Consider the following 24641-nt stretch of genomic DNA (forward strand, 5'->3'; position numbering starts at 1 on the left):
AACAGATCGTGCAGATTTTGTTTCTGAGGGTCTCGGTTTAGGCTGGACCTGGCAGGTGCCAGAAGTGTTCGCAGAGGGGCTGCCAGCAGGGCAGGGGGAGCCCCGTTCCCTGTGTCCGTGGGGCACCAGCAGGGCGTGCTGGCTGAAAACCAGGTGAGGGTCCCTCGCTTGGGTTTCTTCAGCAGTGAAATTAAAAATAGCTGTGTGAATCTGGCATTTCTTCTCGGGGCAGTGCTCGGCGGGTACGCTGACAGCCAGGCTCCGTGGCAGCAGAGGGCTCGCTGCCGGTGACCTCTGTCAGCCCTGCTGAGCGCTGACACGCGTGGGCCCATCCCCGGGGGCGTTTTGCAGGTGTGCTTGCAGCGGGTGCCACGCGTTGCAGCCAGGACGGAGAGCGGTGGAACCAGGGGCATCAGTGAAGGAGCTTCCCCCGAGCTCCTTCAGCCTCAGCCTGCCGCCGGGCAAGCTCCAGCACAGAGTCGTCCTTAGGCAGAGCAGTGGTGGTCTTCTGTGGGAAGCGAGAGAGATGCCAAGGAGCTGGCATAACTGGGGCCATCCTCTCTGGCGCTGATAAACCTCGCCAACCCCGTCACCTGCTCTTCAGTGTTAGGGAAAAAAAAAAGGCTTATGGGTGGAGCAAGCTCAAAGAGAAAGATGCAGGCTTCAAAGGAGCAGAGTGCAGGTGGAAAAGTCAAGAAGTTGACGTTACCAGAACCAGAAAGGGCTGGTGGCCTGCGGTAACTGGAGGTGCATAATGGCCTGGAGAAACTGAAAATAAAGAGAGGTGAGGTCACGCAGAGCGAACAAAATAAGAAACGCGTTCCTGTCCAATTGTTTTTCTTCCTGTCTAGAAAACATGTTCTGAACGCTCACGTCCGATGCTGGCAGTGGAGGAGCGTGCCCCTGGTGCCAGCGGTGCCCCGCGGCCGTGCTCGCGCGGTGCCTGGGCTCGGTGCCGTGGGAGCAGGGGGCCCCGGGCCCGCACCGCGACCTGCGCTGCTGCAAGCCCGGCACAGCGCGGCGAGGAAGGGCTGGGCAGCCTGCTTCTGCCCAGCGGGCAGCTGGCGCTCCTGCTGCCTTCATTAAACCTAGGAAACTCTTTGGTGAGATGACAGAAGCACGTACTGACTCACAGGCTTCCTCCGGTCCCTGACGCAGCGTGGCTGAGCTGGAGGCGGTCAGTAACCACAGGGCAAGAAATCTGTCAAGGCCAACAAAACAAGGCGCGGCTTCCCCGTTGCGATGCCAAAAATGGTGTGAAACCAGATGGTGAAAGCAGCGATGGAGAGGCCAGAGCAGGACCGAAATTCAAGGCGGAAACTGGCCACTGCTGTGGTCGTCCCTCGGGCGGCCAGAAGGGCGGCTGTGTGCGGGACCCCCACGTCCTGGCCCAGGGGCAGCGCTGGGCTGGAGGCCGGCCGCTGGCTGGGGGCCCTGCCCGGCACGCAGCGGGACGCGCCGCGACGCCAGCGGCTGCTTGCGGCCCCGCAGAGCCCTGAGGAGGCGGATAGCCCTGTGGGGTCGGGGAACAACGTGATGTGCATGCCTGGGGCTTTGCTGTTCAAGCAATGGGTGCAGAAATACTTAGGTGTACCGATATTTTAGAGCCTACTGAATATAACAAACCTTTAAAACATTGAAAAAAAATCTAAATTTCTTTAGGCAAGGCAAGGCAAGGAAACCTATTTTTCAAAAGACTCAAGCCTTTTCAGGAGCAAACACAGCTCCCAAAGGCAGGAGCAGTTTAACAGAGGTCTGGAGGAGCGGGGTGGGTGGTGGTGGCTCAGGGACGGTGGGCGCCTCGTGCTCCCTGCCCAGCCGTCCTCCCCATGTCGGCGGCTGCCTCCTGGGCTGCTTGTGGGCAGGGGGTGCTGCGATCCTCATCTTCCTGCGAGTCCCCTATTTCGGTAAAAGGCCATTTCTGTGCTACCGCATGGTGGAATTGGACTAAATCTGCTCCTCGGTCATTTTGGGGGGAGAACATAAAGCTACGAAGTGTCGCTTGAAGCTCAGGCTTTGCCACATCACAAGCAGCTTCCATGGAGCTGCATTGCCCTCACACGCAGGGCAAAGCTGTGCCAAAGTTTGTAAGGGATATCGCTAATTAATTACTTGTCCCTATGAGATTTGAAAAGAGCTCTGCAGTCTTGCAAAAATTGTATTAGTCTACTGCAGTAACTCACTCCACTCCATTGACTTAAAATACAGCCTTCTGTAATCAAATCACTAACGCAATGCTGCAGAAATGCTTAAAGAAGAAGGTGCCTTTTATGTCAACAAGATTTTTTTTCAGCAGAATTTAAAAGCCAGACTAAGAGGAAGCCTGACGCTCCAGTAATTCAGATCTTCTATTTAAAGGGTTAAAGCTATCTGTTAAAAATTTGGGCTCTCATCTCAGGCATTTTGTTTTGGCTTTTTAATTATTTATTAATTTATTAGTTCTTGGTAACTTAATTACAAGCAACAGTGATGAAGTTACCTTGCAGAGCATTCCAGATGGGGGGCTCCCGTGCGCCCCGGTTCAGTGTGCCAGGTCTGCGTGCTGCCCTCGAGGAGGTGCCCTCGGTGCTTTGCTGCAGGGGAGGAGGGAAAGGTGCTGGGAGCTCAGCCCACCGGGCCAGCATGGGCACAACACGGGCACGTTTCTCTCTTTTCAGCCAGATGTCTGCAAAATACATGCTAGGCTGGCCGAGGCAGCAGATCCCAAATCGGTCCCGCAGCACCCAGGCGCAGCTGCCCTGCTCTGGTTCCACTCCGTGCACTGAGGCAGCATCAGAAGTCCGTCGGCGGTGGGATTTGGGAGGCGATGGAGGAGCACATCAGCCCCGTGCCCTGCGGTGTCTCTGCAGGGAAAAGCGCCATAAGAGCTCTGCCAGCCACAGGCAAGGAGCTGGGCTGCCTTTGCAGCACACACCGGCCGGCAGCGATTGCAGAGGCAGCGCCGAGCCCCGGGTGCGTCCCTGGGGGCACTGAGCAGCCAAGAGGAGACCCCAGCAAGTGAAGGCGTGGGGAAAGGGGTTGGAGGGGTGGGGAAGCAGGAGGAAATGAGGGGGTTCTCACTCGGAAGAGACAGAAAGGTGGGGTGTCCCCAGAGCCTCCACTTCCACGCCAGAAGCTGCGGACTGAGCGAGGCAGCAGCGGGCGGAGGCAATGGGGAGGCCGGAGCCCAGAGGCACGCAGGGGGCGCAGCATCCTCTCCTCCTTCCCTTAGCAGCCAGGACGTGCTCATACACATCCTGGAATAATTATCGTCGGTGTTTATAATTCATTCTTCCCTTTCTTCCCTCCTTCACAGACACAATTTGATTTAGGAAAGTGCTTGCTCACATTTTCACTGCGGGATTTGAAGCGAAGGACGGCCTGCCTGCCGTGTGTTGCGGCGGCACCAGGAGGGCGGCAGGGCCCGGCCGGTGGCACTGCAGCAGGTGCTGCCACGGGGCGGCCTCGCAGCAGAGTCCTGTGGGAGGCTGGTTTTATGCTTTTACTGGCATGGTTCAGCTCCCAGCCCCATGGGACAGAAACTCAGCTGAGTCCAGAGGAGATCCTCCATTTTGTCGTATTCATTGCATTTAGGGATTTTTCTCTGTCCTGACACAAGGCACATACAGCAGCCCAGCAACAGCAGAAGGCATTCGTGGCATTTTTCTCAGTGTAGGTGACAATGGTGTAATCTGGGGAGCCTTTTGCCTTGCTGTGTCCAATGTACAAGCCCCAGCTGGGGTCCATGCTGCTATAGTTCATTAGTTGCTCCTCAGCTGCTGATAATTGCATATATTTCTTTATTAGGCAGCTATTTGTAGTATGTTCAAGGCTCCTTAAGTAATAAAACAGGCAGGCTTGAAGGCAGAACAGCAAATCGATGCATTATACTGAAGACCTCTCGAAATAAATGGAGTTTTCAGACCCAGCCCTCTTAGAAGAGTCCTTCAAAAGTTCGTGGAAATTGGCCCTCTCCAGGGGCGGGGTGAGCCAAGCCTGCCATGTGAAGAGCTGCCCTGCTCACAAAGCAGGTGATGGTGTCTGCTTTTCCAGCTTAATAAATGTAAAGGCATTAGAGATGGAAACCAAACCCAGAAATTGCAAGGACTGTGTTCTCTGACCCCTTTAAAAACTGTAAGCTTAGATTTGCAGCGCAGGCAGCCCTGCAGAGCGGGAGTTGCGAATTAAAACACCCCCAGGGACAGGCGCTGCACCACCCCCCCGGGCAGCCCGTCCCAGCGCTTGGCTGCCCTCCCTGTGAAGAAATTCTTCCCGATACCCAATCTAAACCTCCCCTGGTGCAACTCGAGACCATTTGAAGTGATTCAGAAAAGTAAACACGAAGGGTGCAGAGAGGCCCAGGAGCATTCACCGAAAGCTCGTCCCTCCAGCGGGTCTCCTGAGACGCTCCTGTCTCCACGTAAAGTCATTGTTTCCTCTGGGCTGACCCCAGGGCCATGCCCACGTGTCCCTGGTCCCAGTTTCTCCTGCGGGGAGCTCTTTGCTCTGCTCCCGTGGTTCCTGCAGCCTCTCGGTGGGGGTCCCGAGCCTGCCGGTGCCATGCGGCCGAAGGGCCGGCGGCGTGGGGAATCGTACTGGGGCGATGAACCCCTCTGCTGCTGGCCTGGGAGGCTGCTCTGGGGCTTTTCTGTGTGGACAAAAGGCAGGTACCGGACCTGTGAATAATGCCCTTTCCAGGAGCGTGCTTCAGGAGCGGTAAAGCTTTCCTTCAGGCAGGACCCCTGCCTGCAGCCGCAGCCCCGAGCGATGCCAGCCCACCGGCCTGCAGCTCGGGAAGGGTGCGGGGCTCCCCACAGGGCTCCCCACGGGGCACGTTTTGCACAAAACCCTTGTCCTTGTCCTTTTCTTTCCTCTCATTTTTTCCTTCCAGCAGAGGGGCTATGCTTGTGTCTTGCTGAAATGTAATTTCCAGCCTTTTTGTACCATCTGTTTCTTCCCCAAAACTGCGAGATATTCTCAGCCATGCTTTGTGACCTGCAGAATACGCTGGGGGAGCCTGTAACAGTAAAAGGCCTTTGCAGCTGACCTAGACGTGAACAAGACAAAGTCAAAATGTGCGATTTGTAGTGCCTTTGTTCTGCCCTTCAAAATGCTCCTCCTGACTCACGGGGCTTGTTTGTGCGAGGTGTGTACCTGTTTCAGACCCAGCACAGTGCCTGGAGAGGCTGCAGAGCTTTTCAGCTGCTTGTTGCTGTTTAATTTTGGCTCAGCGTGCTGAGCTGCCAAAGTGAAATTCAAGGAGGACTTTGCAGTCGTCCCCATCTCATCTCAAGTAACCCTGCTGCTGTGGCCAGGCTCACAGCCGCCTGTTCCAGCGCTCCTGCCTGCCGGGCTGCCCGCTGACGTGTTCCTTCACCTTTTTTCAGAGCAAACATGGGGTCAGTCCCAAACATGCCTCTCGTCACCTCCTGTCTGCAAAGAGATCCTGCCTTGCTACAGCTGTGGGGGAATGCATACAAATCGGTTTGCTGCGATGCTTTTTTGGACCTTCCCAAATTTTCACTTACGATTTTCCCTTGGCTGCAAACAGTTCTGATTCTTGTCACAATCGTGCGGCACCGCGAGGAGGTTAAATGCAGTGGCCATGTGAAGGGGGCTTCTGGTGACCTTTCCGAAGCAGCAAGGGCGCTGCTAATGCACCACTGCCCCGCCTGCCCTGCGCTTGCTGTGCTCCTCTGTGTATCAGTAGAGATTTTTTTTTTAATCAGCTAGAAGGAGGTGATTACCACGAGGGGAAGAAGGCAGCAGTCAGCAGCATCCTAATTAGCACCAGCAAAGAGGAGCGGGAGGATGGGTCACTCACACGGAGTTAACCCTTCGCTGGAAGGGTCCCTGCTCTCAGACCTACGTCTGCAGAGCTTTAATACCTGCACCTAAGGCATTGTATGCTCAAGCACAGGCAGTCTACAAGGGAGGAGCGTGTCTTCAGATATATCTATACATTTATATATGTATCATACAAAATGTGTAGATATGATTAGAGTTCTTACAGCCATTTAGGGAGATGAGATAACTTTAAAAGCCATTTAGAAACCTGTGCTTTCACATCCCTGAGTATTTAAATTATATTACTAACAGGCCTTTAGGTTCAGCCATGTAGGGATATTGAAAATTTCTTCCTGGTCCCCTCTGGAGCACCTGCAGAGCTGATGTGGGCAGCCAGCATGGGTGTTTCTGTGTCTCCCCACATCATGTTTCCACAGTGCCCGACATCACTTCCAACAGCCCATGAGCCACAGCTTTCTGCTAAAAGGGAAATTAAGACCAAGCAATGAGGATGGAAATGCTGCTATTGCCCTGGGGAAGGTCAGCTGAGCACCAGAAACACCCATCTGGTGCAAAATCCGGGACTTCAATGGGTTACCTGCTCAGCTTGTGTTGTAGGAGAGCAAATACCTTTGGCCAGTATTTGTCCCAGTATGACACCTGAGGAATTAAGCCAGTTGTCTCCTCTGCGAGCCAATCTAACGGCCTCATCCCTCAGACAACCTGAGCATTGTGAGCTTGATCCCACCAGTGAAGATCACAGAAAAGGAAAATGAAATTGTCTCCTGCTGAAGCAATAGCCCCACTTATTAATAGGAGGAATAAATCACTCCTCGATGAACTCCCCATTGCGCAGGCTCACGTAACCTCATGCACATTCACAGCCAGCGCTGCAGACGTGGGAGCGATGTCACCTGGCAATGCGCTGGCCACGTCAGTGCAGCCGCTGGGTGCCCTCTCCTCGCCGTGTCGTTTTGTGTCAGCCTGTGCCGGCTGCAGCAGGTTATTTATGGGAGGATTTTTGGTCGCTCCTAATTAATGTCAGCAGAGTGGTGTGTGGAGCCCTGGCATCTTGGATGTTGGAAGTAATAGTGATGGGAGAGGCTTGCGTGGTGACTCCGTTCCTACCTGCCACTTCGGGTGGGATCCAAGGTACTTTTATTTTTAAAGTCCTCAGTAGGAGTAAGACTGTGAAGTGTCCTTTGTGCCTCTGAAAGCTTTCTTCTGTACCCTGCTAGTCCAGGAGCTGAAATCAATTACATTTCCTGATACTCCTGTGGCACAGGTCAAAATATGCCCCTGGCAAAGACGGACACATTGCCATGAGGTCCTGTCCTGCAGGGGCCGGGGCCTTGGATGCCCAGGAGGACTCCATCGCCCTCTCACTTGGCTCCTGTACCTGTTCCCGTGCCCCTTTATCAGGGTGGGACATCAGTCTGGGGCTGTAACAAAAACTTTTGGCTTAAAATGCTTTCAGCATGCTTTAGCAATTGGTAATCTTGGGCAGGTTTGTGGAATTTTTTTGTGCTTCAGCTTCCCCTTTACAAAGCAACAGTCCTCAAGGTGACTCAGCTACATTTAGTGCTGTGAAAATGTGGAAGGAAAAGGAAGCCAGAGCTCGCTGGCTGCGCTGAGGCTGGCACAGGGAGGCACCGGTGTGAGCCAGGGTCCCGCAGGCTGCGGGGCTTGCAATGTGCGGATCGCCCAGCGCAGCTCCGCACAGCCGCCGCGTTAGGGGCACGGCAGGGCACTCCAGCACGGCCCGTGCGAGGTGTTTGTGCCTGGGACTATAGTGCGGGCAGGATGGTGCTCAGTCCCCCGTGCGTGGCACTCGGGGCTTGGGGCTTGGTGCGGGGACGTTTTCCTGTGGCCTGACCTGGGGTGGGGTGGGGCAGGGGCAGGCGCTCGCAGGGCAGAGTTGTCCTGAGGGGAGAAGGCGGCGGTGGAAGTGGGCAGAAAAAGGCAGAGGTGTGGGAAACTCGGGGCTGGTGGGGCTGCCCTCCTGCCGCAGCGAGGCAGCGGGGAGCCGGGCACGGGCATGGGCCAGCCTGCTGGGTGCCGTGCTGCATGCGGGCCGGTCGGGCCGTGCGCGTCCCGAACGTGGGAGATGCTGCGTGCTGTTCCCGTAGCAAGTGCTACATCTGCGCAGTTTGCTTGAACTGTAATGGAGGTTCCCTAACTATGTCTGAGGCGCACTTCTTTCCTCCCTGCTGCTTCCTTCCCGGTTGCCCATCCTCTGCCAGCCGCCCCCACGACCAGGTGAAAGCCCCCCGGCAGCTGGGGCCGGACTCAGCGCGGGCTGGGGCCTACGGAACAGCGCTGGGAGCGCCGCTGCCCACTGCAAGCGGAAACGGCCTTCCGGCTATTTCTTTTTATTTTTCAGCCTATCAGAAAAAAGAGAGACGTCATCAGGAAATTATTTATGATGGTTTCTCTGAAATTAAAGATTTGCTAGTCCTCCCGTCACATGGTGAGTTAATAAGGTAACAGGGCTGACTTCAGAGAGGCAAACAGGAAATACCGAGGGGCTGAGGAAGTACTTTAGGTTTATCCTTGCCTTCCTCTATAGGGGACAGACACCAGGCATTCGCCGCTTCGGTTTGTTCCACTGAGCTGCTGGCAGTGGGAGTACTGAGCGGAGCTACCTCATTCTGCAGTCACGAACCTCCCGCCTCACAGCGTGTGACGCGTCGTGCTAACGGGGCACCACGCTCCCGCGCGGCCGCACCGCGTCCGTCTGCCCCGCAGCAGCCGGCCCAGGGCTTCTCCGTGCTGCAGCGCGCCTCGCGCCGGGCGGACGCTCATTTTGCTCCTCTGGAGCCAGCTGACGCCGCGGGCAACACGCCCTGCCATCAGCTTGTGCCGCTGTAAAGGGGCTCAAAATCAATTTCCTTCAAGTAACTTAAAGATAAAAGCAAACAGCCCGTGTCTCTTCCAGCTTAACCCTGGCCTAAACAACTGCAGGCCTCTCCTTAATTAAATCATTGGTTAAACAGTTTGTGCTGGAGAAAATGCTCTAACTTTGACCGCTGTGGTAAAACTAAGTGATTTATTCTTTTTAAGGTGGTACAAAGTCATCATAAAGTGGTACAAAGTCGGAGCCTTGGTATGTTTCAGATGTCAAGTTTTTCTTTCATGTGTATAAAAGACCATAAAGTCTTTCTCAAAGCAGTTTCCTGGGAGCTGGGACAGTTGCACAGTCCTGGGAGACTCAGGAGGAAAATATTTTGAAGCTGGAGGTACCCGCAGCGGGGCTAGCGATGAGCGCGTGCCTTGCAATTATTTAACATTTCAGCCATGGAGCAATCTGTCCCTGAAGGAGAGAGTGCTGGCCGAGCCGCGTGTCTCCCCCCGCACAGCAGCCCCAGCCACCGCAGGAGAGGCGAGGCCCCGCGGGCCCTCCCGCCGGGCTGGGCTGCCCCACGAAGCTTCGCTGAGAGCTGCCCGAGGCCGGTGCTCCCCGGGTGCTCTGCGTGCCCACAGCCCAGCGCCCCAGGCAGCCCCCGCCCCACGGAGGGGTCGGGGCCGAGCCGGGGCACCCCTGCCCCACGGCTGGCGGCCCCACCGAAGGGCAGCGTGGTGGAGGAGGTGTGCGAACAACCGGCCTGCACCCCCCGGTGTGGACGAGGGCTGTAAATTATCTGCTGTGGAAATTCAGCTAATTACACAGGCTGTAATCTCCCGGAAGGCTGCTGTGTGGGCTTATGCAGGTGTGGAAACTGTGGAAAGGGGCCGTTTTCTCCTGGGGCTGTGTTGGTGCTCGTGCCCAGATACCCACAGTGGCTTGTGCCGCAGTCTGAGGCCAGGGCTTTCAGACCCTGCCTTGCGGCTGGCAGCAGCCACGCGCTTGGCAGGCAGGTGCGAGTAACGCCATTTCCTATATGGAAACACCTGCAGACATTTTACGATCCAAAACATTGCAGGAAGAGCTAGCGAGCAGCCTCATTATCCGGGGAAGCGCCCGCAGGTTGGGGAGGGGGCGCAGCCAGCCGGGCAGAGCCCGCCGCCATGCCGCAGCGCCCTCCTTCCTCTGCAGCGAGCAGCCAGCCCGGCCGGCCTGCGGCAGAGCCGCTGAGATGTGACGTTCCTGTTACTTCAGGTGACTCCACTTCAGGTGACGTTCCTGTTACCCTGCTGCTTCAGCATGGCCATCCTCGGTCACGCCTCTGAAAGGAGAATGAGCTTAAAAAATGTGGGGTTTGTTGATTAAATAATGCTCATTTGGCTTTTATGTGCCCTTTGAGCTTTGCTTTGGTGAGCTTGAGGCAAATACAAGGATGAAGTTAACTTCTCTTTCTGAAGCAAAATTTTTTGCTAGGCAGTTTCACTCTGGGTGCTGGGACTGAAAAGGGAAAAGTAGTGTAGGATGTTGAAACGATAAGCATTAGCGACAGCGCTGCTGTTCTCCTCATGCCTGTGTTTCGAGAAGGGTGAGCAGTGAAGGAGCGTGCACACACACACACACACAGTGCACAAATAACCTGTGTGCTGAAACTTTGTTTGCATTCTGCTGTTAAAGGCTTATCTGTTGGTAGGCAGGGCGCTTCGCAGTGCTCAGGGTGGGTTCTCCTTGCGCTTCTTTTTGTGATGTTTAAGCAACAGCCACAGCGAACCCATCTTAGCAGAGGGCTGGTGACGGGACATGAAGAACAATGAAGCGCTGGGGTGGGGGCCGAGGGGGGGGGCAGACAATTGCCATCAGCCCCCAGGCAAGCAGTCAGCCCGCTGGTGATCTGTGGAAAATTGACACTTCCTCCAAAGAGGGTATCAGATGGAGAGCTAAAATTAGATGCTGCTGCTTGGCCAGCACGGTCCATGCGGGGCCGCACGCTGCATGCCCCGGGCCCTCCCTGCAGCGGCTCCTGTGCTGCGGCAGTGTGCGGGAGCTGGTGCGGGACCGGGGCTGGTGGCTGGGAAACATGCTCAGAAGTGATCCCTGGGTGATGGGAGCAAAGGCACACGGGGTTTTCATAAATCACAGGTTTTTAAAGTCATGGCTCCTGAAAAGAACAGCCGCCTGCGATAAATCACCAGCAGAAGTGAGCTGGAAGCCGCCCGCTTCCCGTTGCAGGGTAGCTGCCAAGCAGCCCCAAATGTCAGCCTGGCCACGGCTATCTGCAGTGACTCACGCGTGCCTCTGCAGGCAGTGGATCCTGACCAGGAAGGGATGGCATAGATTTTAGGGCGATTTTCTGGTAACACACGCAATATGCATAGACCACATAGACACGTGTCGCTCCAGGAGATAACAAATGAGGCTGTGGCAGCTGGCTGCCCACCAGCCCACCCAGAAGCTTCACCTTAGTCCCAGAACACTCAGAGGTCCCAGTCAGAAAGCTTTGTTACCTCAAGCAAAATGCACCTTTCCCTTCTTTTGCTTCTGTTTCCATTTTTTCCCTATTTGCTTTTTTCCACCCCTGCTCACCCCTCATTCCCTCAGCCCATAAATCCACCCCTGTCTGCACAGGGATGCTGGTGACTGAGCTCCCCAAATCCTGCCTGGGGCACAATGAAGCCAGTGGCAGTGGATGCTGCAAATCCACCCGTGCGCACCACCCCTCGGCTACTCTTCCTCCCACGGGGCAGCCTCGCCTCCACGGCAGCTCCAGGAGAGAGGTCTCGGGAGCGGGGCACTGCTGTGAGACCTGCCGAAGGGAACTTGGCCGCTTGTGGAGAGGCTGATCTGGGTTGGACCTGGGTTTGGTTTTTGTAAATCAAAAAGCAAGTCGACTGAAGCATGCACAAGATCTGATTTCACCAACGGAATGTTTTTCATATTTTGCTTTCTGGACACAAGGGATGCTGCAGTTGGCAGTCCTGGTGGTGTGGCCATGTCGTTGTCCCAGAGGTGTCTGCGTGTTAAATCTCTGAACAGGGATGCCCCGAGATCCCCATGTAACCCCCCTGCAGCTGATGGGACTACTGGTGCTGCAGGTTAATGCAGAGTTAACTGTGTTTAAACAGGAAAAAGGGCCCTCTTCCAGCTCCTGCCTGTTTCGGGATTGCCCTGACTGTAATTAGGCGGGGCGTGCTGATGAGCTAGGCAGATTACATGCACATAAGCTGCGGGCAGGACACCTCTTATGATGCGCCTTGATCAGAAAGCCTCTTGCTTTGGTGTAATCTGGCTTCGTGAGCACCCAAGGCTCCCTCTGATCCCATGAAGGAGCTCTGTAAACAGGCGATGGGGCTGGTGTGGGCATTTGTACCCGTGATGATCCCTGCAGGTGTTGCTGTGCAATTTTCACAGATTCACAGATTCACAGATTTCTCTAGGTTGGAAGAGACCTCAAGATCATCGAGTCCAACCTCCGACCTAACACTAAGTACTCCACTAAACCATATCCCTAAGCTCTACATCTAAACGTCTTTTAAAGTCCTCCAGGGATGGTGACTCCACCACCTCCCTGGGCAGCCCGTTCCAATGCTTAATAACCCTTTCGGTAAAGAAGTACTTCCTAACATCCAACCTAAAACTCCCCTGTCGCAACTTTAGCCCATTCCCCCTCGTCCTGTCACTAGGCACGTGGGAGAACAGACCAACCCCCACCTCTCTACAGCCTCCTTTCAGGTAACTGTAGAGAGCGATGAGGTCGCCCCTCAGCCTCCTCTTCTCCAGGCTGAACAAGCCCAGCTCCCTCAGCCGCTCCTCGTAAGACTTGTTCTCCAGTTTTTTTTGGGTTTGTTGGGTTTTGTTCTTTATTTTAAAGATCTGTGTTGTTTTCACCTGGCTGCCATCACTTAGGGCGCTGCCCTTGCCGAGCAGCGACACACGGCACCTCGAGAGGCAGGCGGCCCCGCAGGCAGCTCTCCCCGCGGGGTGCACGGCAGGGGCAGGCCGGGGGCTGCAGCAGGCGAGGCGCCAGGCGGTCACAGCACCCAGCTGCGCTGCCACGTGCCCGCCGCTCCCCGCAGTGCTGCTCACACCGCTGTGTGCTGCAGTCATGCTTTAGGGGTTTTCTCGTTTCGATCTTTCTTTCGCTACGGAAGCGAAGTGCGAGGGACCACCTGCCAGGGCGAGCGATGCTGGCAGTGGCCGCTGCCGCAGGGAGCCCCAGCTCTGGGTGGTTCTGCCCCGGGAGCGCAGGCACCGGCTGCTGGTGAGGCCGGGGGGCTGCTGCTGGGGGGCTGCTGCCCCTGCCCTGCTCCACCTGCACACCCGCAGACGGGCTGCAGACTGCCCGGGCGCTCCTTTGTTAGCCCCGATAGCCCCGATAGCCCCGTGTGTTCAACGCACACAGTTCTGTGACTGACTGCAGCTGAGAGGTAGCTGTTGGTGGGGTTTACACGCTGGCAGCGTGACAGGAAAGCTATTCAGAGGAGAGCGTCACAGCTCGTGGGCGTGCGCGGGTTGGCACGGCCATCATGCCAAGCAGGAATGTGGAGGAGGGCCAAGTTCTCTGACACTCGCCTTGGTTTCCAGCCCGAAGGCTAATGAAATGAGGTTTTTTTCCCTCCCGATCAGCTGGAGTCGCCCATCCATCAGGTGTCTGCGTGGCAGCCCTGCTAGCGCCTCAAACTTTCACAGACTTTCCTCTGCCAACATTTTCTGGGTTAAAGGGACCAAATATTTAGGTGGTAAGTTCCCAGAGCCGATAAGAATTAAAAATCCCGAGATACGGTCACACGTGGTCTTTTAGGCAGCCGCTGGGCAGGCAGCACAGGGGACCACGGGCGCCAAGCCCAGCCCGGCGCTGGGGGCAGCCGGTGGGCGAGCCGGGCACACGGGTGCCAGGGGCTGTGCCGCCCGGGCAGGAGCTCGGCGAGCAGGCGAGGTGCCGCGGGTGGGTGCGGGGCTGGAGCCTGGGGCTGTCCCGGGGCGAGGAGCAGCCGCCAGCAGGAGCAAGGCTTGGCCGCTGCGGCGCTGCCCCGGCCCCACGGGGCTGGCTCTCATCACCGCTCACCCCGACGGGACGAAGGCACGCTGGCACTGCTCCCCTTCCAGCACGGGGTTTGGACATGTGCTCTGTGTGAGTGCTGCGGGTGTTTGCTCACCACGCTGTGCACTGCACAAGACACCTTTGTTCTCTCCTTTTTAAATCCTGAAATGGAAGCAGAAGGGCACCGTAGGCAATACACTGAGAGGTCAGGTGGGAATGCAAGCAGGCAAGTTAGGTAGTGCCACAAGCCTACAGAGCCACAGGCTGGCATATCATTACCCACTGGGCCTCTGGGGGGGACAAATTTAATCAGAACAGGGCAACGGGACTTTTATGGGAGAGCCTGTCCTTCCTTCTAAAAGAAGGCGCTCTTTCAGTATAACCCCATTGCTCTTGAATATGATATTTAGGCTTACAGATTACAGGTGACTTTGATATTTCAGCACATTTAATGCCATAAATAAATAATTAAATAAATAAAAGGTTGCACAGCTTTCTAGACGCACAAAGAGCATTTCCTTTATTAGCAAGACTTGAGTTGCAAAAAAACATTTGCACTTCCAGCTGAACAAAGTCTGCTGACCACAGAGGTTTAAAAGTGCATTTTAACCTCCCAGCAGAGCAACCAAACTCCTTCCCTCGCTTCCTTTTCTTGATTATTTTATGTCGTGTTTTGTGTTCACACTAGATGGTACAGAAGATGACAGAAAACGTCAGAGTCCAGCCTCCTCTCGCAGTGGTGCTGTCAGGCTCGGTGGCTTTGTCCCTTGCTGCAGCCACCCATAGCACCTCCCTGCAGGCAGTGCCTGCCCCAAACCTCATCCCTCCATGAGCCCGACCGATGACAGATGACATTTTAATAACAAATCAAATGATAAAGTTCATCAGTGACCAGCATAACAGCCTGCCGTAAGGTGTGGGCGTTCCCCTGTCGGTGAGCGTACATCCTCCTGTGCGCTGTCCCTGGCTTTGACCCGCCGTGCTGCACAACACATCGAAACAGCTGCCGGGGGGACGAACAGAAACGTGCCCCGCGCCCTTGTAACTGGCCGCTGCCTTATTATGGAGTGCAGTAAATTGAAGGGGGGATTTCAGCAGGCCCAAGGGAGCTGGAGTAGCCCCTTTCACTGAAATGATCCTGAAATCGGATCCCTAACGCTTCCAGGTCTGGTTCTGACAACACGGTGCGAGTCTAGCTTTTATTAACAAAGGTAGTCCCAGGCTCTGGTCTTGATATAAATATAATCATGCATAAATATTCACAGTATTAGGACTTTATTGTTCTTGGACGTTCCCTTTGAAATATATACATGGTCAGACTAATAATAGAGACCCGCTGAGATGCCTGATGTGCTTTCAGTTCGTGCATACGCAGAAAGGCACGGCGTTTGCAGCATACAGCTCGGCTATATTCCAACCTCTGACGGCTAGCATAGCAAAACCCCAGTCTGTCTGCAGCGCTCACGCTTAAATCATCAGAAATAATTATCTCCAGACAAGGGATGGTTTATTAGTGGTCTGTAAACATACAAGCATTTCTCTTCCTCGGCGGGAGGCGGTTCGCACAGGGTTGGCTCCCGCGGCAGGAGCCCCCGGCCCAGTGCTGCCGTGGGGGGGTCGGGGTCCGCGGCTCGGTTCTGGCGTAACGTGCGCCGTGCGACAGGGAGCCCTGGGCTGCTTTTACCGCTCTGCACCGCGGTTTGATCTCGGGGCTCCCTCCCAGCACCGTGTGCGCTCCGGACTGAGTCATTGTTGAGTTTAAATAGATGGCGGAACTGAAGGGTGTAGGACAAACAGGAGCGGGGAGCCCATCTGGTGGGTGGCACGGGGTGAGAAGTGAGCAGGCAGGGCGGGGCGACTTGCCCAGATGATGAAGGTGGGCATATGCTTGTTTTGTCTCTTTATGATGCATAGAGAGAATCCAAGGATTCTTTATTTTCTGCTTCTATTTTTTTTTCTGCCTTTTTTTTTTCTTTAGATGTTGAGGTTTCATCTGTCCAGGAACTCAGCACAGAAAGCTATAAATAATTATGACAGGGGACGAAAGCTGAGCAATTGAAAGCAGAAGAGATTTATAGTTGAATTGTTTAAGCACTTTGCTCTTTGTTAGCACCTATTACACTTCAGTGCCATAAAAGCATGTGGGAGAAGTGAGCATCTGGTGCAAGACTTGACAGCCCTGAAAGTGCCGTTCAGAAATAACCTAACGTTTCCAGGTGTGCTCTGTCTCCTTCCAGGGACAGGAGGGGGTGACAAGCCACGACTCCCAATACTCTCATTCCGAAAATCAGAAGAGAAGTAGGCTTTGCCATCTCATTTTGCCTCTGGAGTTTGTGCTCTTCAGCAGCAGGCCTGCCATTTCTGTGCCTGGGCTGCTTGCTGCCAGGGGGACGTGCCGGGGCGCTGGGCACAGCCAGAGGGTCTGCAGGGCGCGTCCGGGGGCAGGCGGGGCTGCGAGGGGCAGGCGGGGGCTGCGGGGGGTGTGTGGGGGCTGCGAGGGGCAGGCAGGGGGGCTGCGAGCGGAGGAGCCGCCCTGCAGGCGCGGGGCAGAGGGTGCTGCTCGCCGGCTCCACGTCCTTGCTCCGCAGCAGCGGCCCTGGGAGGCACCCGCAGCTGCTTTCCTTGTCCCTTCGATGCGCACCACAGACCTGGCTACAGCTAGGGAACGAGCACAAGGAAAGCAAGTATTTACTTCTCAGAAATGGAGTAAAAAGCACAGAGCAAGGCATGGGTCTGAGAGACTCCTCAGATTTGTGCCTCAGGGTATGCCCGATGCTGCTAATGCCCCATAAGGAAGATGAGCATGAAGCACAGGCACCTGAGAGCACCGCAAGTTCTCGTCTGCCTTGGGACTTTAAAGCTTTTGTTCTTGTTAGAGTAATTGAAATGGAGAGTTTGGAGAGACCTTGTTAATACAATGCATAGCTGACATATATGGCTTGAAAACTTACCCAGGAGAAAATCTGCACTGTAACGGGCATTTAAAGCACATGCTAATGCTTTACCATTGCTGAAGTCCTGAACTAATGCATAATTGGTCCATCTAAAAATGTTGGTAGCATCTGACTGCCATCAGATGACTCGGCTGACTCAGAGGAGGCAGGGGGGAAGCCTTTAACATGCTCAGTGTTGTTCCCCAGAGCACAACATCAGCTCTAGTAGCAAACTGAGAGCGAGCCTCCAAGGCCCTCTCTCTGCATCGGAGCAGCTGCAGAAGGTTTTCTCCCCCCTGCCTAGGCGGGTGAGCCGGGGCAGCAGCAGGTCTGTGCACGCTCCGTGATGTCCCTGTCCCCAGGTCACACTGCAGGGCTGGTGATGGTGCCTGGTGCTCGTGTGAACGGCCCTGTTCCAGCTTCCTGATGGCCCGAGGGATGCTGCAGCTTCCAGGGTGAAGCTGGGCCCTTTCTGTTTCTTCTTTGTTCACCTGAGGGCATCTCTGAAGTGAGAGTGAGCTGCTGCAGAAACTGGTGTGTGAACCAAAAACCTAAAGCTTTGTGGGAAGCTTAGCAGTGATGTTTTCCATGGCTGGTTTCTCTTTTCCACAGATGTGAGCTCCCTCAGTCAGATGCTTGTTCATGGTAAGTTTCACAGTTTTTTTTCCCCAGTTCTTTGTGTGTACGTGATATACTTGTGGTATTTAAGTACCACATCCAGCAGGTAGAACTTCCAACACGCCTTCTCAAACCTTCCTAATGAGCACTTTGAAACAAGAGGAGATGGTTCGTCTGCTGGTGTCACCTTTCTGGCTGGTGGTCGGGGCTCTGGGCATGGAGCAGGTGCTGGGATATTCGGGTGACAGATAATCCCTAAGTGCCAGCAGCAGCCTTTAGCTCCATGCTGCCTTCCAATGCATCCCCATGCCTCAGCTCCCCCTGCAGAATGGACGTGCCACTGGGAGAGGGAGACCTCTGGGCGTCGTCCCCTCCCACCGCGGGGAGGTGCTCGGAAATGCCAGTTCTGAGCTTGCTGTGGGTACTGTCCACGACAGGTGAGCTCGAGTAGGCTCTGCCGTGACAGCACAGACGTCACTGTGAGCAAGCTGTGCGGCAGCAGCCGGGCTGCGGGCACTGGCGTGTGCGCACCCGAGGGGCTGCGGGGGGACGCGCTGGGCACCGGCTGCCCCCACCAGGGCCTGCCCTGGTCACCGCGGGACCCCGCAGCCTGCACTGCCGGGCACTGCTGGGCATTGCCCCGGAGAAGGAGACGGGGTTAGAAATTGCATCTCTGGGGACACGGCTGCAAGGTAAATGCCAGCTCTGGCAACTGCTTCTGGAACGGGGAATGCTTCGGGTGCCTAACGCAGCCTGAGTTCAAAGGCTGTCATGGGAAAAGTGCTCCCGATGTGCCCCGGGTGAGCACTGCCTCCGTGGCAGCAGATGAAATAATTTCCCTGCCTTCCCATAAGCAGACAAAACAAGCTCTGCCATCCAGATCAGAGATTAACATTTTGTTGTTTTTCACTCACTCTGCCTTAGGCTCGTGCTCAAGAACCAAGCCCTCAGGGAAAGGCTTCCCCGCAGGGGTGAGCTCTGACCCTGCCCCGTGTCCCCACCTCTGCCCCTGCGGCTGGACGGGACGCGGTTACGCTCCCGGCCTGCACTTGTGTTACCTGGCAGCAGCTGGCCGTATCAGTGAAGCAAGTGCTTGGCGGCTGCCAGGAGGGCTGCCAGGAGGTGGAAAATACTCTGTCATCGGCTCCCCAGAAGACCTCCTGCCTGCTGGCTGCTGAGCAGGGATGGAGGCTCCCCATCGGGCAGCGTGGTCCTACAGCCCCGTCCCCGTCCCCTCCCTGCCACCGGCCCCAGTCACAATGCTGCGAGCCGCCGCGCTGGGGGGAGAGATGGGGGTCCCCGGGCACCCCCGGGTGCTGGCAGCCACCCCCGGGGCCTGTCCTGTCCTGGCTTTGCTCCCATCTCCTGAGCCCGCCTGCGCAGCGGGCAGCAGCGCTGGGTGCCCTCCTGGGCACAGCCCCGGCCCGCGGGACCCGCCGGGGGCACGGCCCTGGGCACACGGCTTTGCCCGTGCCTCTGCATAATGGGCAGCTTGAATACATTTTTATTTTCCGTGCAGGTCCTGCAGCCACTCAAAGAAATGCTTGTCTTGAAATAGTCTGCGGGAACTTGGGAAAGGGAAGTGGCTACCTTTTATTTGTTTGTTTGTTTATTTATAGATAAGGTTTATTTGTCTCTTGGTAATCCTATGCCATAACCCACCTTATTTGTTGCAGTTCACCGTCAGATGTTATATTTAGCTATGTGTATGTGGTGGCCAAATACGCTGTGGTTTTATTTTCAGTGGTAGCAACAACTATTCCTAAACACTACATATTTGTGGACATGTATAGCAAGTATTGAAAGCCTGGGGAGAAAACTGCAGATCTGGTTTTCTACAAGATAGTTTCCGGGTATATCTTGATTAAAGCACATGGATTTGCAATTAAAGTTTCTCTTGAAGCCTGAAATTAAATTTTAAATGTCTCGGCTGTTGGGGTGTGATGTGACCTATAGCACTAACAAAAATACTGCTGTTTAAAGGACGTAGTTTCAAAGGGCATCAAAAGAAAGATTTTCTGGCAAGAACAGCCAGAGCAGCCAACACAGTCAGCAGCACAGGGACTGCGACACTACAGTATTTGTTTCCATTATGATTAATTTTTGCTAATGGCAATACGTGTAAACAAAACATAAAAGGCACCAGGTCCGTGCACTACAAACACATGCGATCACTCCCACTACGCTCAGCCACATACGTGTTTGTATGAGCTTAGAGTGAGAGCATCTTACTGCCAAAAACATACATACGGTTCCAGAACAATGCAAAAAGAATGGAAGGTTGGTACTTTCGAGTCCTGACCCTGCTCCCCCACATGCGGTGCCCTGGCTGTGTTACAGCGGTCATGGACGGCACGTGCGCCGCAGAGGATTTCCCTGAACCTTCCCCAAATGTCGCCCCCGCGCCCCTCCGGCACACTTGCTGAGCACGGCAGGGCAGCAGACGTGCTCGCCAGGGGGCTGCAGAGGAGGCTCGTTACTGCTGTACCTTGCTACGTGGCAGTTACATTTTAGGCTTTTCCTTTCCGCCTTCTTTTCCAGAGCGCAGGGTTGCGTTGCTGCTCAAGGCTCTCGGCAGAGGTCGGTGACGGGTCTGGTTTTGGCGAAGCTGCCAGGTCCGTGGCCTCCTGCTGCTGCCTTGTATCTCACTTCTGTCACCGTGGCATTGCTCTGCACGGGCTGGAGCTCACCTCGCTTATCATGACCATTGGACTCAGGATTTTTATACATAGCCCGTGCTCAAAACCCAGCCCCGTGCACTGCCGTTCTCACTTGCACTCGGAGTATTCAGCATCGTTTGTGGTGTGTTTGTTGTTGTTGTTTGGTTTTGTGTGTGTGCGTGTGTGTTTTCTTTGGTTGTTTTTTTTTCTTTTTTTCCCTAAAGTAATTGTGTCATCAGATGTTGGTTGATGATAGATCTCAAAGACAGGTTTTATTACTGTGCTGTAAGTGCAATGCAGACAAAGAATGATCCTTGTTTCAGTGAAGTCAGCAAGCCCATGCTCTGCCAGCTAGGGAGTCAATTATACTAAAGCTGCCTTTTATATTTTTCTTGTACGTGATATTACCACTGAAGAAGATTAAGCATAACAGAGGTGAATTTCTCATATTTCTGAATGTGTTTGAAACTCTAGCTTTCACTGCAGAGATAAAATGAACAGAATTTTCCACCTGGCTGGTGGTCTTGATAGTTATTTTTATTCACATATTCTGCATTAGATGACGAAAATATAACTATATATGGCATATTGATCTTTTTTCTTAGTGGTTTATTGATTTCCAAGGACAAATCAATCGAATTAAAAGATCAAAGCAAGCTAAGACAGTATAACATGTTTTTAAGTTGATTTTTCAAATAATTCTTTGAAAGAGTCACGCTGAAGATCCACGTAATTTTTCAAGGTTTTGAGTTACCCTTCACCGTCAGTTAAACCCAATGGTTAAAATTCAACACTTTCCAGTGATCCAGTAGTAATAATAATAATTAACCAAAGTATTTTTCAAGAGGCCAAGTACAAATTGGAAGGTCAGTACACGCAGAACCAATAAATGAAATGTTCTCACAGAGTATTGTATCTCTCTGGAATTCACTTATGCAGAAGATTTAAACAAATAGTTTGGCTGGAATAAAAAGAAAACCTTCGGCTGGATCATTTTGTGCCCATTTATAACATCTCTGGCTGTGCGGCCAGTTCTATACAGCTCTTCGGGTGTCCTGCTTCGGCATGCAGGCGGTCAGCGGGACGCACTGCGCGGTACCGCTGCTCTGTCCAGGGCGGGCAGCAGGCACGGGGCAGCATCGCGGCCGCTGCTGGCTCGTGCTCTGCCGGCTGCCCCGCTGGTGGACCCGGCACCCCGGCCACGAGGGGATGCGGGCTCCCAGGCAGCACGGACACGAATGCACAATGGCCCAGGGCACGGGGCAGCTGTGCCCACCGCAGCGCTGCCGGCTCCTCCCGCACAGGCACGGCCACGCAGCATGGCCCCGGCAGCCCCTGCCTTGCTCTGGGACGGGGCTGGGGCTGGGGCTGGGGCTGGGGACGGGGCTGGGGCTGGGGCTGGGGCTGGGGCTGGGGACGCTCCCTGCGGGACGCCCAGCACAGCTGTGGGTGCGGGAAGGACGCTGTGCGTCTTCTTATCCAGCCACAAAGCGGCCTGGCCAGGGTGCCTCGTGCTTGCAGCTGCTTATCAAAACACATGCCAGAAAAAGTGAAATTAAACTGCCCTTGCAGTGCTATGCGTGAGCGGCTCCTTGTGTGTCTGGAGGAGTGCGGCTCCTACCGAACAAAGTGGAAGATTGATTAGCACCGTATTCTTCACGGGTATTTCAACTGGAATAGGAAAAGGTGAACATTTACTTCATGCAGAGCAAGCACGTTTTTATCTAGGCTGGTTACTGTAATTTCCCCTTTTTATCTTAATTGCTGGCCCCAGAGCTCGTATATTATCAGCTAGGAGATGAACTTAAACACTGAAAGAGAAGGAAATGGTAATAATAATAATAAACTATTAGCAAAGCTAAAAGTCTGGGAATGCTAACCATATTTTGCTGTCTGCAAAGTGTAAAACAGATATTTTGACTAATGAAGCTGAATTGGAGCTCATTGGGTTTTTTTGTTTGTTTGTTTTTTCTGTGAGATATATGTGATTAGGGCTTTTGGGAAAAAAACAGTTTCACTTAAATCCATTTTTGTGAACTATTTTTGTTGTTGTTTGATTGATTGTTTCATTGCAATGAAATTTCTGGTGGGAAAAATCAAATTACATCATTTTGCCTTCGGGAAGTAGTATTTCAGCTATCACTGACCAGCAGCAAGTGGACGGCAGAGCCCTGTCTGGCCCAGCGCAGGCATCGCCCCCGGTCAGGGCCTCCTGCTGCAGTTACTCCTCTTGCTCGGGTAAAGGCAGGGGGCAGGCGGAGCGCCGCAGCCCCGTGGCCGCCCCAGCGCCAGCCCCGCCGCCGACTGCCCAGGCCCCGGGGGCGGTGATGCTGGGGGGGGGGGGGGGCTGCCCCAGGGGGTGCGCAGCCCTGCTGTGTCAGGCTGCCCCACCGCCGTCACGTCACGTCACGTCACACCATGTCACGTCACGTCACGTCACATCGCCTCACCTGTCCTGCAGGTGGAGGCCGGTGACCAGTGGTGTCCCTCAGGGGTCTGTCCTGGGACTGGTTGCGTTTAATAGCTTTATCAATGACATAGACGGTGGGATCGAGTGCACCCTCAGCACGTCTGCAGATGACACCAAGCCGAACGGTGCGGCTGACACACCAGAAGGAAGGGATGGCATCCAAAGGGACCTGGACAAGCTTGAGAATTGGGCCCATGTGAACCTAATGAGGCTCAACAAGTCTAATTGCAAGGTGCCGCACCTGGGCTGGGGCAATCCCAGACATGAGCATAGACTGGGAGAAGAGCTCATTGAGAGCAGCCCTGCAGAGAAGGACTTGGGGGTTCTGGTGGACGAAAAGCTCGACACGAGCCAGCAGTGAGCGCTTGCAGCCCAGAGGGCCAACTGCATCCTGGGCTGCATCATCAGAGGGGTGGCAGCAGGGGAGGGAGGGGGTTGTCCCCCTCTGCTCTGCCCTCGTCAGGCCCCACCTGGAGCCCTGCGTCCAGCTCTGGGCCCCCAGCACCAGAAGGATGTGGGGCTGTTAGAGCGGGGCCAGAGCAGGCCACGAAGATGCTCAGAGGGCTGGAGCACCTCTCCTGCGAAGAAAGGCTGAGAGAGCTGGCGATGTTCAGCCTGAAGAAGAGAAGGCTCCAGGGTGGCCTCATCGCAGCTTTTCAGTAATTAAAGAGGACTTATGAAGAAGAGCCACTCCTCACCAGCCTCCGCTTGGACACAGAGCCATCGACCACCACTCTCTGGATGCGACCTTCAAGCCAACTCCCTATCCAGTGAGTACTCCACCCATCAAATCCGATCTCTCTCTAATTTGGGGACCAGAATGGTGGTCAGAGGGTGGCGAGGCACTGGCACAGGTTGCCCAGAGGGGTTGTGGCTGCCCCATCCCTGGAGGTGTTCGAGGCCAGGTTGGACAAGGCTCTGGGCAGCCTGACCTAGTGGGTGGTGTCCCTGCCCATGACAGGGGTCGGAACTGGGTGACCTCCGAGGTCCCTTCCAACCTGAGCCGTTCTGTGATTCTGTGAAAACAGACTGCTCAGGTGCTGGGTTAGACCTCCTGTGGCTGTGCATGCGCTGTGGTGAGGACAGCGGGACCACAGGGTCGCTGTGCGAGCTGTGACCAATGCCAGCAGCAACCGCAGTGCCCCAGTCCCTCGGCTGCGGTGCCTGAGGTGTGGGGGCTGCTCCCCCTGCTACGGGCCCTCCAGGTGGCTCTGCACAGTGTAGTGTTCGCTTTGTGTTATTGCTAAAGGCTGTCAACTGGTGTAATAGGGAACAGCTGGCATTTTCCTTAAAGACGCAGCGTGCAGACCCTGCCAGCAGCTCGTGTGGCTGTCCGGCTCCGTGCCTCGCGGCCGGCTGCGGCGGGGGCACCGCTGGGAGCGGCGGGCACGGGGCCGAGCCCCGCCGCCTGCTCGGGCAGGGGGTGCGTGGGGAAACGCAGCCGAACCTCGGTGGTGGCCTGGGTTGATGGACAGGAGAATAGGTGGTGCGCTGCTTTCGTGGGTGAAACGAGAAAAAGGAAAAAGAAAAAGGCTCTGTTACTCCTGGTATGCTGGCCTCTGGCTGAGGTCTGCTGCGGGGTGCAATCCTTCCTCTTTTCTGCCCCGGCTGCTGCTGCGCTGGGCTCTTTTGGTTTTATTTACTCGGGAAGTAGCTCAAGTCTAAAAGATACTTTCCTGACACGGAATGTTATATTTTTAGCGAAGTTGCCAGTTTTTGCGTCAAAAACAGAATGAATTTGCTTTCTTTTTTTTGTCCATAGCCTATCCTGTTCCCTGTGCTGCTACAGAAATTTGCAGCTGGTATGTAGGAAATTACTGCTTCGCGCGTCCAAAACTTGGTGGCACATCGAAGCCACCTTTCGGAAAAGTAAGTTGAGGTGAAACAAACCAGATGCGCATTTCTAGTCTTTGGTACTGCTGCTTTTCTTCTAACTAACGGAGTCTGGAAGACGCAGTGCTGCAGGGAAGGAGCGTGCTCACCCGCATGTGCTCGGAGGCACCGGCACCGCTGGTGCCGGTGCAGGGGCAGCGCCGTGCGTGTGCTGGAGGCCTCTGCTCCCCTCGGCCCTCCTGCAGCAGGGGCAGCAGGGACACGCACTGCTGCCCCTGGCTGTCACCGCAGTGACCAGGGCCAGGCTCAGGCACCGGCAGGAGAGGCACTGGAAGGACGCAGGGAACGGTGGCGGCCGTGCCGGGGGAGCAGCACGGCTGGCCGGGGCACCGCGGGCGGCAGCGCAGGCAGTGCCTGGCAGCCCTGCTGCCCCTCTGCTGCGATGGGACGGAGCCGGAGCAGGCAGCGGGAGCTCTGCCCA

The 24641-nt window shown here is 55.1% G+C and overlaps 1 protein-coding gene and 1 long non-coding RNA gene across 3 annotated transcripts in view; one reads left to right on the forward strand and one right to left on the reverse strand.

The window, feature by feature from the left end:
* The window catches only part of PWWP2B (PWWP domain containing 2B), an 86989-nt gene that overhangs the window by 32251 nt on the left and 30097 nt on the right, over positions 1 to 24641 (forward strand). The gene's annotated exons all lie outside the window — the stretch shown is intronic.
* Positions 328 to 17889, reverse strand: LOC310902309. The gene is made up of 2 exons (XR_014586633.1): positions 3061 to 17889; positions 328 to 2843 (listed from the first exon to the last, which is right to left on the reverse strand). It is a non-coding gene; the product is annotated as an uncharacterized lncRNA (long non-coding RNA).

The sequence above is a fragment of the Anser anser genome (assembly GCF_964211835.1).
Source record: "Anser anser genome assembly, chromosome: 7".
Lineage (NCBI taxonomy): Eukaryota > Metazoa > Chordata > Aves > Anseriformes > Anatidae > Anser > Anser anser.